This window comes from Rattus norvegicus, chromosome 2, assembly GCF_021556685.1.
Source record: "Rattus norvegicus strain SHRSP/BbbUtx chromosome 2, alternate assembly SHRSP_T2T, whole genome shotgun sequence".
Classification (NCBI taxonomy): domain Eukaryota; kingdom Metazoa; phylum Chordata; class Mammalia; order Rodentia; family Muridae; genus Rattus; species Rattus norvegicus.
The window spans coordinates 70,446,365-70,461,851 of NC_141535.1; the positions used below are offsets into that span (position 1 = coordinate 70,446,365).

Consider the following 15,487-nt stretch of genomic DNA (forward strand, 5'->3'; position numbering starts at 1 on the left):
AAATATTCTCTGTTGTTAGTATACCTGGTCTGATGGCCATTTGCTTGGCGCTCCGCTATTACTTGGGTTTGGACGGTCTGTTCTACGAATGGTGCGGGCACATCCATGCCAGAGGGGTGAAAAAAAAGAGCAAAGAAGTAATTTTTTTTTTTAATTCAAGAAGCAATCGCAGAATCGCAGAATCCGTGTTTCTGGGATTGTGTTATAAGGACACAGGCGGACTAGAAGGAGCTGATTACCTTAGGCTGGAAACAGAGACTCTTTCTGCCCTGCGGGGGAGGGGACGCCTTTCATGCGCAGCCCTCCTCTCGGATGCTCGCTCCCTCGCATTCACTTGCAAATCGCTGTGTGCTGGCAGGAGCCGGCACTTCCAGTCTCTAACCTTCTCATGGCGAGTGCTGCAGCTCCATCAGCAGAACCTTTCTCTCCTTGTGAGGAACGGCTTTCCCCCCCACCCTCTCCTTTTCCCCCCTCCCTTAATCAGAACCACTGAATGAAAGCCAATCAGAGAGAGACTTCGCCCCCCCAACCCCCGTTTTCTTTGGTTCCCTGCGGTCCAGAGTTAAAAGTGACGCTGAGAGAAAGCTTGAGTTAGACCGAAGTAGAATCAGTGAGAGAAAATAACAGCAGAAAACAAACAAAAAGGGGACAGGGTGACAGTCTCTTCAGGGTTATTTGGCTGGAACCAACTTCCGTTTTCCAGAAGCTGATGAAACAAGGTAGGAAGAATTCACCTCTTGTCTTTTAACTCCTTTAAGGTCTTGCCTTTTCTTCCCTTGCTGGTGGGAGATATCGGGGTAAATATGTTTCTGCTTTTTTTTTTAAGTTATACGAGCAATTATTCCAAAAATCTTTACCTTTTAATAAACAAATGAGCATGCAACTCTTCTTGATGAGTTTCCAGGAACAACTGCTTTCAATGTAGGTAATAGGAAGCCGGATAAATAATATATTATGTTCAACAGTACGGGGGTCTTCAGAGTGGAGTTTCCGAATTCATTCATTCAGAGCAATTGCTGAAAATGTTTTCGGAGTGTAATTAGTCATGCTCATTCCTGTTTACCTCTGTTTCAAATGTCAGCTTAGCAGGTAAACACTGTTGGCTGTGAACTCTAACATCAGCTAACATTACTTTGCATTCCATATGAACGGATTCACTCCTCACTTACCCCTGGTCACAGTTCGTTATCCCTTCAGTCTAGAGAGAAATGACAGTCAGAGGACAGATGCCTTGAAGCTGTCAGTGGTCACTAAGCATCTCCACGAAGACAGTAGATTGACATTCATCAGAAACAGGATGGGTACAATTCCTATGTTCACCTTTTATATGAGTCCGAAGTGTCAGGGGGTACAATTAAATTAAAGGGGGTAGGGGGAGTAAATGCACGCAGTCAGCAGTTGCAGCATTTATTGTCTCTGCTGCATTAAAATCCATATTTTATGTGGTGTTAAATTAATGCAGCATGCTGGCAAGTCTAAATGGATGTCCTCAACAAGTAACTATTATAGCACTGTACGCATGGGCCAGAGTCTGCAAGTGTTTTCATGCCACCACAATAAAAACCAAGTATCTCTTTACTATGGAAAGGGGAGAGGCTATAGGTATAATCAAAGACAAACATCATTTTAAAACTGACCTATCATCTCTTGCTTTCAAAAAAGCAGATCTCTTTCCTACAATTTTTGGTCCTTCATTCCAGTAAAAGCTTCTATTATCCAAAGCGGCACATGCCTTACTTCTCAGCTTTTCTTTGGAGATGCCTCTTTCTTCCTCTAATTTTTTTCTCTTGAAAAAAAATCTATTTTAAAAATAATCTGTCCCTGTGATGCTGCTGACAACTGTTATACTTCAATGCATATGTTAGGAGTCTCTCTCTCTCTCTCTCCCTCTCCCTCTCTCCACCATCCCCCTCTCTGCCTTTCTTTTAAAACGTAGTTACAAGAGCTTCACTGTGGTGAATAGCACTTGGCAAGAGTGTGCTCATTTTTTTTAGGTCTGGTATGGTGAGGATTTTTAATTAGTGGAACTTTCATGAAAACATTATGTCATTGTCAGAGCTGTATGTTCATTTTTAGTTACAGTGAGGAAGGAAAAGAGAGCCTGTGCTCTAGAGAAATGGGAAATGATAAGTTGCATGGGTAATCTGCACCCTGGGGTGGTAAGTGGGGCACATATGTATTCCATGTGCAGTGCAAGAGGAAATGCTGGTTTATTTGGCCAGAGAGGAGCGAATGGATTGAAAAGTGAGCCAATGTGAACAGCCTGTGTATGTGGCTGAGGGGCACGTCAATTGCAAAGCATCCCAAGGGTAAAAAGGTAAAGGATTGCTTCCTTTTCTTTCTTTCTTTTCTTTTCTTTTTTTTTTTTTGACTATGTTTTTAAAGTCTGACTCACTGTCTGCCTGCCTTAAACCAGACACTCCTTTGGTTTCAAATACTGGCAGTTAACAAATTGACTTCAGTGGTGATTACATATGTTTTCTCTGACTTCAAAGAATGGGATGACATACATTGTGATGTTGGGGTGGGGGTGGTTGGGGACTCTGTGTGTGTGTGTGTGTGTATGTGTGTGTGTGTGTGTGTAGGAGCTGGTAGGGAATTGGGAAAACCAAATGGGAACTGTGTGAACCCATCTACCTATGCATAGAAGAAATTAATGGTTAAATTACCAGGTGCTTGATTAATGCTCCAGGTGAGACGCTTTGATCTTTATATAAAAAGAAAAAAATCACTGTTCACCAAGAAGCACTTGGAATTCAAAGCTTTATGTCAGATTTTTTTTTTTTTTTAACCTATACTGGGATATTCTTGGTGAAAAGAAAGATTTTCTGTCTGGAAAGATAGACAGCTCTGGAAAACTGGCACATAATTAAGAGAGCTCATGGAATACGAAAAACATATAAATAAATGTATAGTTTTCCTAGCTAGAATTGTAATTTGTGAAAGTGAAAAGGTTAACAGAAAAAAAAAAAAAAAACCCGTGAAATTCTGAACAGACTACAAGGTGAAGTTCTTGACTGTTATTTGCTTTCCCATATACACAAATAGCGAAGGCAAACTGTATAGATCTGGCAGATTTCTTGTCACATAGCTGTTTCCTGGGTCAATAAACCTACTTTGCAGTAAGAGATCCGGCACCACATCCTCCAGGAGTATGTCATTTTATACCACATGTCTCCACTAGGCGGCAGCACAGGCACAGCGTTGGACTGAGCATGCTGATTCAGCAGCTGTGAAGCATGTATCGGTTAAGTGTTCTAACTAGGAGTCTTCAGAAGACACAGGAAGCCATTAATACGGATCAGGGCTACACACTCAACTCCCCGAGTGTAGACCTCGGTCTTGGAGAGCATATTTGTATAATAGAAGTCAACCCCTGCTGATGTCATATTACAAGCAGGTACAGAATAGAAGGAAGTACAAATAGAGAAACAGAAATACCTTTTGTTTTTGCTAATTATAGGCAATTTATTTCACGTCTTTTATTTCTCAATTTCTACCCCATTTTTGATAACTGCTTTTCAATTGATTTAAAATATTGTCAAAAGTGCCATTTCTCAAGAAAGAAGGAAGTATGTATTTGATTGTAATGAAGTGGACCAAAGTCCAAGAACAAGTCACCAGAAGGATTACCTATTTGGTCTCGCAGTGATGAAGCTGACAAACATGGCTTCAAGTACCATGTATACTAACTATTGTGAAAATCGAATAAGAGGAAATTATTAAAGAAAAGTACAAAATCAAGAGACGAACGTTGACATAGGGAACTCTCTACTGATTTACACAACAGTCAGGTCATTGAGTTCATCTAGACAACAGCCTAGACTATATATAGCAGAAATATCTCTCTGTGTTTGTCTGTACAGCCCTTGTGTGATGGTCACAGAATGGACTTCTAATATTTTATTGCTTTCAAACGAATAAGCTCACCGTTTTTGTTTTTCTGTCAACAAGCGATGCCTCTTTCTATAATGGTGAGATCTGCTTACGGGTCACCCTGGTCCTCATTTCTGACTCAGTGATAGATTCCATTCATTCTTTACTTGACATTTTGCCTCTGAGCCCTTGAGACATTTTAAACCAGTTGTCTTTCCTAGCAGGGTGGGAGCCTAAGGCAGAAGGCCACAAGCCTTTCTCACCACCGCAAAGCCCAAGTAACTCTCACCCACACAAGGTAGAAAAATCAGGGCTGTCACTTTAAAGTGACAGAATTCTGTGGAAGTTCTATAGTGAGATGTTAGCAGTAATATGCGAGGTCTTAAACGTCATTTCTTAATACAACTTTTGCTTAATTGTTTGCTTATCAATGCAACTTCTCAGAGAAAGATGGGCTTCTGCGTAAGTATTTTTTTTTTCTGGATGTCATTTATTCTCAGAGATTCCTTTATATTTTTGTTCTGTTTCTTTGTAGCTGAATGAGTGATGTATCAGTCTCTCTCTTACAAAGTACATTCTGTTAAGCTTCAAGCATTCTGGAAGGAGACTTTTTAAAAGAGAAAACTGTGCAATGTATATGAATGAGTAGAATCAAACCCCAGCCTGCAACATGTCGGGGGCTACATTCCTAGGATACAATACCTGCTTGTGGGAGGGTGAGATGACTTCCTGTAGGAATCTCTTGCAGCCTAGAGATTCATAAGGAGTTTTTAGTAGCACCATGAAGCACTTTAGCATTGTGTGATTTCAGTGCTCCGTCTTTATTCCTTTATTTATTTGAGAAAGCAACCTCTATATGCTGCAGCTTTATAAATGAACATTAAATGACATTTCAGGCTTCAGGACAGGATGCAGCAGTAGGCTGGAAGACGCAATACAACATTGTCTCTCAACAGGAAATCCAGCACTAAATGACATGTCTAAACACTTCAGAGCATTGCTGATCTTCATAGATTTAGCAGAACAATTCCTTCCTCTCTTTCTTCTTTGCTCCCTCCCTCCCTTCTTCTCTCCCCACCCGTCTGCTCTCCCTCCTCCTTCACACCCTCTTCTCCCCTTTTCTGATGAGCACAAATGTCCATTTGCATTCTACCTTATACCCACTACCTCTTGGGAGTCTCATGACTAGTATTCTCGCACTTACTGCACCATAGATTGGATTCTCTGCCTCACTGTGAACATGGTGTATGCTAGACACCCCTGGTGAGCAGAGCATGTCCTGGAAACTGAAAGCAATCCTTGTGGCCTGGAGGTTTCTGAGGCTTTGAAACTGGCACCAGGGCAGTTTGCTGAGAAATTCAGCTTCCATTAACAGAGAGGCTTCTGCAAATAATCAGAATGGAGGCTGCACAGTCATGAATTATGATTCCCGGCCCATCAGTTATTGATTATGAGGCTGTGTTGATTTAGTGTGAGAGAGAATCCTGAAGTGGTTTGACAGAGCTCTGATTTTTAAAAATAAATCAAACACAAATTGTGCGCTTCCAGAAAGCACTATTCCATTAGACGTGTTGCTCCTCTTCTGCTATGAGAAACAAATATGCCAGTTGCTAACCTCAGAAATGAAACTCATGGGTAGGGAGGAAGCTCTGTGCCCGTATTGTCACATAAAGGACTGCCATTGCTCCTCAGAGCTCCTGGTGGAAACACTGGAAAGAAAACAGAGCAACAAGCAGGTTAAGCAGAATTCGTGACAAGCTAAAATAATGAACACGTTGAATGAAGTAAATATTTTAACATGAGTTATTCTGGTGGTTCCCTAAAGTGTTAATGCAGCCTGGGTAAATGTTGAAAATTTTGATACAACTCTCCGAATAGATCATCTTAGGTCATTTAAGTGCTGAGCCCATTTTTTGTGTGAAATCCTAACAAAAGCTCTGTAAACACCATTATTACATTTAGTTAATTATTTACCTATTTGACTAATTACTTTCTGTCATCTTGAGACCATCTCATGGACTTCATCTCCCTTTTGCTGTGGTTACAAGTATAAGCTACCACATGCAGTTGCAACATAAGCTGGAAAGATGTCTCAATGGTTAGTAACTCTGCATGCTCTTCCAGAAGACCCAGGCTCCATTTCCAGCCCCCACATATCATGAGAGCTCACAACAGTCAGTAGTTCTGATTCCAGGATTTCTAGGACATCCAACATCACTACTTCCTCTGAAGGCACCAGGTGATCAACTGTTCCATAGACACAGGTGCATGTAAAACACCCACCCATACACATACAATGACACTCAAGATGGAAACATTTGAACACTGAAAGAGATCTTTTTACCCTAGTTGTTCATTAAAAGTAAAAATTAAGGGAAATACACTTTCACTTTTAGCAGTATGGGTGATTGAATTTTTAAAAGTAATAAATATTTCTAAAAATATTGACTTATCTTTCAAATTCAAATGATGCACCATGGTATTTCAAGAGAACTGCCTTCTAAAGATAATCTTTAACAGCTTTGCACATTGTCTTCAGTTAAAAAAAACTATTCAAATTTTACAATGTTTAGCTCAATTGGTTTAAACCAATTCTTACTAAAATTAAAAACAAAGACTTTAACGTGTTTAAGAGTGGCATTTATTGCTTAGCAATGATGTAAAGGAAAGATGATATCCACCATTCAAAAATATCAGGACACATTGTCTAACCATTAGTACAGTCAGGTGAAACCTTTTCATCGTTACTTTTCACTTATTCTTCAAGTGTAAGTTGAAGTTTATTCCTCTCTCCTAGTTTTGAACCATATTAAGTTTCTAGTATGAATGGTATCTACAGTGGAAGCCACCACCCAGAGATAAGAGTTTTCGGCCTGTAGTTTTCTAAAGGAAACTTTGTAAAGGAGACTTTTGGATCACTAGAATTTAATGGAAAGGATTTCCTATTTAGGTTCAGGCAGGCAGCCAGTGCTGGCTTACAACTGAGTGTGTGGCTAAGGATGACCTTCAACTTCTAATCTTCCTATCTCCAACGAAGGATTTTTTCTTGAGTTTATTTTTTTTATTTTTATGTTACATTTATTTAGTTACCATGTATTGGTGCACTCGTGTGTGTGTGTGTGTGTGTGTGTGTGTGTGTGTGTGTGTGCCATGCAGGGCATGCACTTATGTGGAGGGTCCGAGGACCACTTGCAAGAGGAAATTCTCCTTTCACCATGTAGGTTCTGGGAAAATGAACGAAGGCTCTCTCTCCTGAAATCCCCTTTATCCACTAGGTAAATTTCTGTGCCACAATTTGGAATGATTTCTTTCTTTTGGGAAAATAACAATTTTACTAATCTGTTTAAAATTTTATACAATGTATTGAAAACGTAGAAATAGAATTAAATCACTTTCTTCTCTATGTTCCCTCCCTCCACACCTCTCAGCCATCCTCCCTGGAGCCCCTCCAATGCTTCCTACTCTCAAGTTGATAGCATTTTTTTTTGGATTATTATTCTCGCATGCATACATATATACATCTATATGCAAGATTTGCTGTTTGCAGGTTTAAGTACATGTCTATGCAAAAGTGCTCGCTGAGTGTATTGTTGCCTGTGTGTACATGGTTTCAGAGCTGACCACTGCATTGAACAACCAGGAAGGCTGCTCTTCCCTAAGAGAAGGTAATTCTTTCTGCACTCATCTGTCCAGGGGTGATAGCCTTTAAAATGTCCTGCTTCGACTGTGATAGCATGTCCATTGTGCTTGTGTTATTGATGTAGTCATTTCAGAGACAGACAGTTTCCCAGCTGAACTCCTAGGTTCTGACTCTTGCATTTCTCAGACCCCCTTTTCCACAGTGTTCCGTGAGACTTGTGTAGATGTCGCCTTTGCCTGGTGGGGCTTCCATGATCTGTTGATCTATGTATTATATCCAGTTGTGGTTTGCTGGAAAGAGAGGTTTCTTTGATAATGGATGAAGACATATGATGTATTTTGATTGTATTTATATCCCCCTCCCAATTTTTCCCACACTCATCCTACTTTCCTCCCAACCCAGTTTCCTATTCTCTATTTTTTTCCTTCTGAAAAGTATGGGATCCAATTTATAATGGCCTCAAAATAGGTTTGGGCCTACCGGACTGTGCACCTTGAAGAAAACTGACTTCTCCTTCCAAGCATTTATCAGTTGCCAGCAGGCCTTCAGCTCTTGGGGAACATTTTGACGCCCTAGCTACTGTGACTTTGTAAGGCTTGAGCCTCTATAGATTTTGTGCATGTTGCTCAATCATTGTGAAATCATAGGTGCTGTGGTTGGAATTCATTCTTTTGGGGGAATGAATATTTATTTCTTCACCTTAACTATGTTTTTGCTTATGATTTGAAAGAAAACTTGCACAGTGAATCTTAAGTCAAAACCCTTTCCCTCTTTCTATTTTTGTTTGTTTCTGTATTTTTCTTTCATGTTTTCTGTCTTTCGTGTGTGTGTGTGTGTGTGTGTGTGTGTGTGTGTGTGTGTGTGTGATGTTGTGGTTGTGGTTGGAGGAGTTTGAATGTGGGAGAAGTGTCAATATGTAGCTGTTGATTTCCTGGAATTCACTATGTATAGAATTTTGGCTTTGAATTGTGTAGATTCTTCTACTTCTCCTGTGCCTCCAGATTGTGCATTGAACATTATTATCATTATTATTATTATTATTATTATTATTATTATTATTATTATTATTATTAAATTTTACTATTGCATGAGGAGTATTGAGTTTCCGTTTAAGTCTTACACTAAGTACCTGATTTTCACCTTTACTGACCTCAATTTTTTGCTGCATAGTCAGAAAACAAAAACAAAACAAACAAAACAAACAAAAAAACCCCAAAAAGCAGAAAGAAAGAAAGAAAGAGAAAGAGGGAGAGAAGGAAAGAAAGAGAGGAAAGAAGAAAGACACCCACAATCCCTGAAAAACTTTTCTGCTACTGTGCTCTGTAAAACATATGTTTTGAATTTTGACTATAAGTAAATAGTGCTACATAATACTTTATCATTTTTAAACCTTCACTAACTTGGCAATAGACACAAATATTTGGGAATAGACATAACAAGCACACACATATCCACTTACAGGGACTGCTGAGAGCACATGTATATACACATATCACTTCCCCAAAGGCCAAACACCAAACGGTGTTCAAGAATGCTGGAAAATATACATTTATATATACATATATACTCACATCATTGATCACTTCTGTGCATATGCATGCATAGATTACTTAATATATGCACATTATGAATATAAAATTCTGTTTTTTTTCTTAAAGTCATCCAATATCATGAGGTTTAAATCTGGAATCAAGCCTACAGGAGTCATGAAGTTATATGAATAGGAACCAGAATGAGTTAGATCATAGACAAGATGTTAACCTAACTTTAGAGGGAGAGGTTAGATTCAGTTTGTTTCTAGAAGGTCAAGAAAGAAAAAGGTATAAATGAGAAGAGCCTTCCACATTATGTAAATTAATGGCATTTTACAGATAAGTCGTCCTCTTGTCCCATGGTAATACTTTATTAATGTTTTCCATTTTTAATAATTGTAAGTAGTGTAATATTATGGTATCAACTTAATTATTTTTTGATGGTTATGCTCTCATGTACTGAACATGCTTTAGGATTTGTTTGTTGTTGATTTATGTCTTCCAAATTTATATGCTTTCTTAGAGTGTGTGTAATGATTGGTCATATTTTCTTTGCATCCATGAGCAACAGTTCATGCCTTTGGAGAAAGAAAATGAGCCACCAACTTTGTGTCATAGCTAAAGAGACAGAATTTTCAAAAGACTGTGAAACATTAATAATTAAAAGGTCTTGTACTGGCTGTTTTTTTGTGTCAACCTGACACAAGCTGGAGTTACCATGGAGAAAGGACCCTCTCTTGAGGAAATAACTCCAAGAAATCCAGCTGTAAGGCATTTTTTTTCTATTAGTGATCAAGAGGGGAGGACCCAATCCCTTGTGTGTTGTGCCATCCCTGAGCTGTTAGTCTTGGGTTCTATAAGAAAGCAAGCTGAGCAAACCAGGGGAAGCAAGCCAGTAAGTTAACAGCTGCCGTGGCCTCTGCATTAGCTCCTGCTTCCTGCCCTGTGTGAACTCCAGTCCTGACTTCCTTTGATGATGAACAGCAATGTGGAAGTGTAAGCTGAATAAACTGTTTCCTCTCCAGCTTGCTTCTTGGTCATAATGTTTGGGCAGGAATAGAAACCATGAATAAGACAGGTCTATAATAGAAATATCTGTATGGTCCTTTGACATATACCACTTTCAGGAGTTACTTGTGAAATTAGCATGAAATCAAGCAGTCCTTTTCTAATGCAGTTGTCCTTATAGTGGTCACTGCTTCCTAGCCCTCCTAACCCGAATGATCTCTCTGTATATCCTGTGCTGGACAGAACATATCATACTTTTGGCTCAACATCCATTCAAGCTGAGATTATAGGCAGGTATCATTATTCCCAACTAATCTTCATCTTGACTGTCAATTACATAGATACTAAAGAAATTACATAGCAATTAATTTCATTCACTCATTCACTCAGCAAGTATTCCTTAGCTCCCTAGTAAATGTCAACTTAGACTGAGTCGTAGGATAAATATCAGGAAGAGAGAGGGTTGGGTGTGGTTGATGATTGACACATGCTACAGAGGGGTGTTAGATGAGTTATTACATGATATTATCCTATTGAAGTTTTGATAACTGGTAAACTATAGGTACATTTCAACTGCATGAGATGTGCCTTTAAGTGTCCCTTTATTAAACCTTTTCATTGTACAGAAAGCTGCATCACCTGTTTTAAGAAAATATCAGAGTGAAATACCTGTTTTTTTCAAATCACATTTCCGATTACCTCAGTTTCTTTTGATGGCGACTCAAGCCTGGACCGTTCATCTGTGCCTCTGCAGCAGGCCCTCGGTGGCTGATCTATGCTGCTCTTAGATCTGTAGCAGCCGATTTTCACCTTGCAGGTACAGGGCGCTCTGTGGAATAAAATGACAGTACAATGCTGAGACTAATGGTCCATACCAGAGAAGTGTACAGGAAATAAATGTACATGAGGGCAAACTACACTCCAAAGTGCCATCACTAAAAATGGCTAATAGGAGTTCGCATACCCTCACATACTGGAAAGCTGCATACTTAGTTCCTGTGAGAAAGCCCTCCTGTACACAAACCGAGGAGGGTGATCTTAATAAGGACACTGTGCAGGAAGGAAGCTGCAAGTCGGAAACATTGAGACTCTTTGTTAGGAAATGTAATGACCTTAACCTAAGTATTCTTCCACTGACCTTTAATGGATAAAAGCAAGGAGCATGGCACCAGTCTGTCTGAATTAAAATTGTAACTGGACCACTTATCATATACTTAATATTTAATATCATTGGAAGCTCTTTCTTCTGTTAAATGGGGTTAATAGGTGTACTTTTTGTAGTACGGCAATGGTTGTGATTAATAGAAACAATTAGCATAAACCTATAACTGTAGCAAACTTAAGCTAACACCCAGTTTAGGTTGTAGTATTGGCTTTAATAATTATTGATAAATATTATTCTCATTGGCACAATTAGTTAATGTAAGTTCATGTAGCTTATGGTTTTTTTCATTAGTATTGAGGATTATTTATTTTTACCTTAACAGATCACCTTCGTGGATTTGAATTTTTAGATTTAAAATTTAAAAATATTTTAACTGATGTAAAGTGATAATAATGGACTTGAGCAGAACTGAAACAATCCTGCTGTTTGGATTCTAGTATTGGCCTTTCATCAACAGCACCAGTTTCCATTCTAACACCTTTCTCTACAATGGGAGTTCGAAACAGAATTTCCAAAGACATAGTTTGCTTACATATTTTAATTAGAAATGTCTTATTCAATCTATTATCCTACCCGGAGAGAGCTCTATACTTAAGAAATGTAAATATATCCATTCCCCCATGATTAGGAAAATGTCAGCCCGTAAAGAGTTGAGTGAAACGTGGAAACTTCAATTGCATTCTCTGATGGTCCTTGCAGAAACCAGGGGAGTAATGGATATGAATTTTGAAAAGGATATGAAAAACCTGAAGTGGGCATAGAAAAGGGGAAAGCATTATAGAGGAGGCCTCGAAGAGTTTTGTGTTCTGTAAGCCACATAAACTCACTGAGGTGAAACATTAGCCATTTTTATTCCAGAATAATGATTCCTTTAGCAGATTCTCCTTTTCTGAGGTCAGAGTAATGAGAATTAGGAAGAGTGATGAACAGAGGCAGTGCATTAAAGGAATAATTCCATTAAAGTTGGGATACCTATAAATCTCAAGAATAACTTTGAAATCAGAAGGATAAGCTGAAAGGTCGCTCAGCTACTTATTTCCCAGATTAGGTTCATGAGGTTGTTGGTTGAAGAAATAGAACCTGTGCCAAAAATGTGAAAAATTTAACAGGTTTTACTTGGATAATCCATTCTGACCACCCATTCATTCAAGGTGATACAAAGAGCAGTCCGATAAGTCACTGTTTCTAGACTTTCGCCTCTCATTTTGAAGGACAAATTAAAACACACAAATGACTTTGCTTATGAAATTAGATTTTCAAAATAGAATCATCAGCCTTTGTTTTTCAACACTTAAATCCTTTTTCATCTATTAGTTACCCTTTCTTCCTTCCCTTCTTTCTTTCCTTCCTTCCTCCTTCCTTTCTTTCTTTCTCTTAATTCTTTAATCTTTTATATAGTCCAATCATTTTCTCCCTCCAGGTTTGTTCTCTGACTGTTTCACAGCCCATACCTTAGCCCCCTGTCTCCAGAAGGATGTTCCTACCTGAGACCCTCACCACCACCCTTCCAGTCTTCCCACTCCCTGGGGCTTTAAGTCTCTTGAGTGTTAGGTGCATCTTCTCTCAATGAGTCAAGACTCAGGTGTCCTCTGCTGTACATGTGTTGGGGGCCTCATATCAGCTTGTGTATGCTGCCTGCTTGGTGGCTCAGTGTCTGAGCAATCTCTTGGGGGTCCAGGTTAGTTGAGGCTGCTGGTCTTCCTATAGGGTCACCCTCCTCTCCAGCTTCTTCTGTCTTTTCTCTAATTCAACCACAGGAGTCAGCAGCTTCAGTCCATTGGTTGGCTGTAAGTATCTGCATCTGATTCTTTCTACTGCTTGTTGGGCCTTTTGGAAGGCATTCACACTGGGCTCCTGTTTGTAAGCCCAAGAAAAAGTCTTACATTTAGTTTACAAACTCACACTTGGGTTGAGCCTGGTGCCTCACACCTATAACCTCAGAGTGACTGAATCAGGATTAAAAACTCAACTCCAGCCCTGACTAGCTCAAACAAACAAACAAACAAACAAACAAACAAACAAAAACAAAAAGTAAATCAGAAACAAACTACAACTTCAACAAAACTCATAGAGTTAAAGGACAATCTTCCCTCTGCCAGTTTGTAAAATAACGAAAGCAACAAAAAACATTGCCAACATGTGTGACAGAGGTAATTTCGTGAGCACAGTAAAGTTGTCTCTCTCTTTTGTGTGTGTGTGTCATGGTTCTACTCTCACATGTGGCATCTAATGCGGTGTTATTTATTTAATCAAAGCTTGACTGCTTGGTCCTTGTTAACCCTGTGCCTATTCAGCAGCATTTCTATCCACAGCCTCTCTTTCACGTTTGGCTGACTGAGTCAGCTTCACAGCGATTGAGTAAGGAGGCTAATCTGAAAGACCATATACATTTTAATGCTAGTGTACTCGACCACCTAAGTATACTTGATTAATAGGCCTCTCAAGGCTAGAGAATTAGACATGCTCTCTCATTAGTTACAGAATTCTTTAATCATACCAGCGACAACGTTCATTAGCTTGCATATATTTTCCTTTCATTTAATTGAAAAGAAAAATGAGGAGAAAATTGGGGATATTACTGGAGGAGTTATAAAAACGTTGAGAAAACAATTATAATTGAACGTTTAGCTATGAAAACTGACAATATCCTTCAAACCTTGTAAAGGTGTGCTAGTATTTGATGGGTTTTCCTGAGTGTATTTAGTTTAGAAACACACATTTAGATATGAAAATGATCACAGGGCTGAGCTGAGTTCACATTCCTTGAAGTCTTGACCCATTTATGAGGTAAATTGCAGCTAATACCTTTGGCAAATTTCCATTCATATTCTGAGTGACACATATTGGTGTTTGGGGCCACCTAGTGGTCATTCTGTGCTAATTAGCGTAAGGTCCTTGTTTAAGACTTTTTTAGGTTAAGAAAGTTCTTCACAGTTTTGAGAAAGGTCTGGATTCATGTTAAGGACTATAAATAGAGATTAGATGTGGATGATTCTCGATTATAACATTTTTCAATGCAGCAGAACTTTTAAATTAAGAGATAATTTAATTTTACACCTAAAATTAAGCAGAAAACATACCTTAAGTATCTAAAGTTTTTCAGTGCAAATTCTCCTTTGGTTTTTAAGACATCAGAGCAGAGAAAGGATTGTTAGCCATAGGGATTAGGAGTGTCAATACAGTGCGTGCCGTTTTCGCTGGGCTCACTCATTTCAGACAGGAAAATCGCAATGCTTCACTTTTTAGCAAATACTATACCAGTTTTTATTTTCTTGGAGCAGTGTGTGTGTGTGTGTGTGTGTGTGTGTGTGTGTGTGTGTGTACACATATATACATATATATCAAATATCAACTTTCTTTTACATCTATTTGCATTGAATGTGATTCTTGGAAGATCTTCTGATTTTTATGAGACATGTTTTTAAAAATACTACAGCTACATGCTGGGAACTGGACTATTTAAATTTGCAAGATCGACTGCCATTTTGACTATGAACCTTTAATAATTTACTTTGGTATCTAAATATTAAGCTTAATCAGAATCCATTGTTTTGTCCACAGCACATAGCAGTACATGAGGATCAAAGGATACCCATTTCTCAAGTGTTCATGGATGGAGCGCCAGCTAGAATTCTATCACTCTCTATACATTCATATGATGTTTTAAATATGTTCACAATCATAAAACTTCTATTTTAAGATTGGACAGTGCATAACTTAGTCCAACTTACAGGGTGCAAGGGAACCATTAGGAATGAGCTCTCTCTGCAGCATGGAGACCATTTGTCTTCATCAACAGAACAGACCTCAGTGGGAACCAAAGTGTCCGTTTAAGTCTCGACAAGGCTTATGCACATCATTTCCCTGGAAGGTGTTAAAACCGTAGGCTTTTCATTGCTGTTAGAAAGTTTCTCTCCCTCTGCTTCAGCCTTCCTGACAGCCTTGTGATGTAAACAAGTGTCGGAATGTATGATTTCTCATGCTCAGGCCAAATGACAGACTGCAAACAGCGATTACTTCATTCCCGTTGATCCACACACTTTCTATCAACAAAACTGCTTCTATTCTAAAGATATTACTATTGATTTGTTTATATTGTCAAGAGTCTGCTAGCTTTTTTTCTGTGTAACGGTAGAGACATAGTATTATTTCAAGTGAGTATATATTTACTTGAATTCTCAAAACAACATAGAAAGAAAATGCCGTTTTTACACCTTAGGAATGGTCAAATTTAAGTGCAAAGAATTGATGATGTCATAGCTCCAT

General features: G+C 38.8%; 1 protein-coding gene across 2 annotated transcripts in view; it reads left to right on the top strand.

Annotated features, from left to right (window-relative positions):
• Window positions 1-564: 564 nt before the first annotated feature.
• Window positions 565-15,487, top strand: part of Cdh10 (cadherin 10) — a 222,426-nt gene continuing 207,503 nt past the window's right edge. Inside the window, exon 1 of one of the 2 annotated variants that reach the window (XM_087617142.1) lies at window positions 565-719. The gene's annotated coding sequence lies outside the window, so the exon portion shown is untranslated. 2 annotated transcript variants of the gene reach the window in all.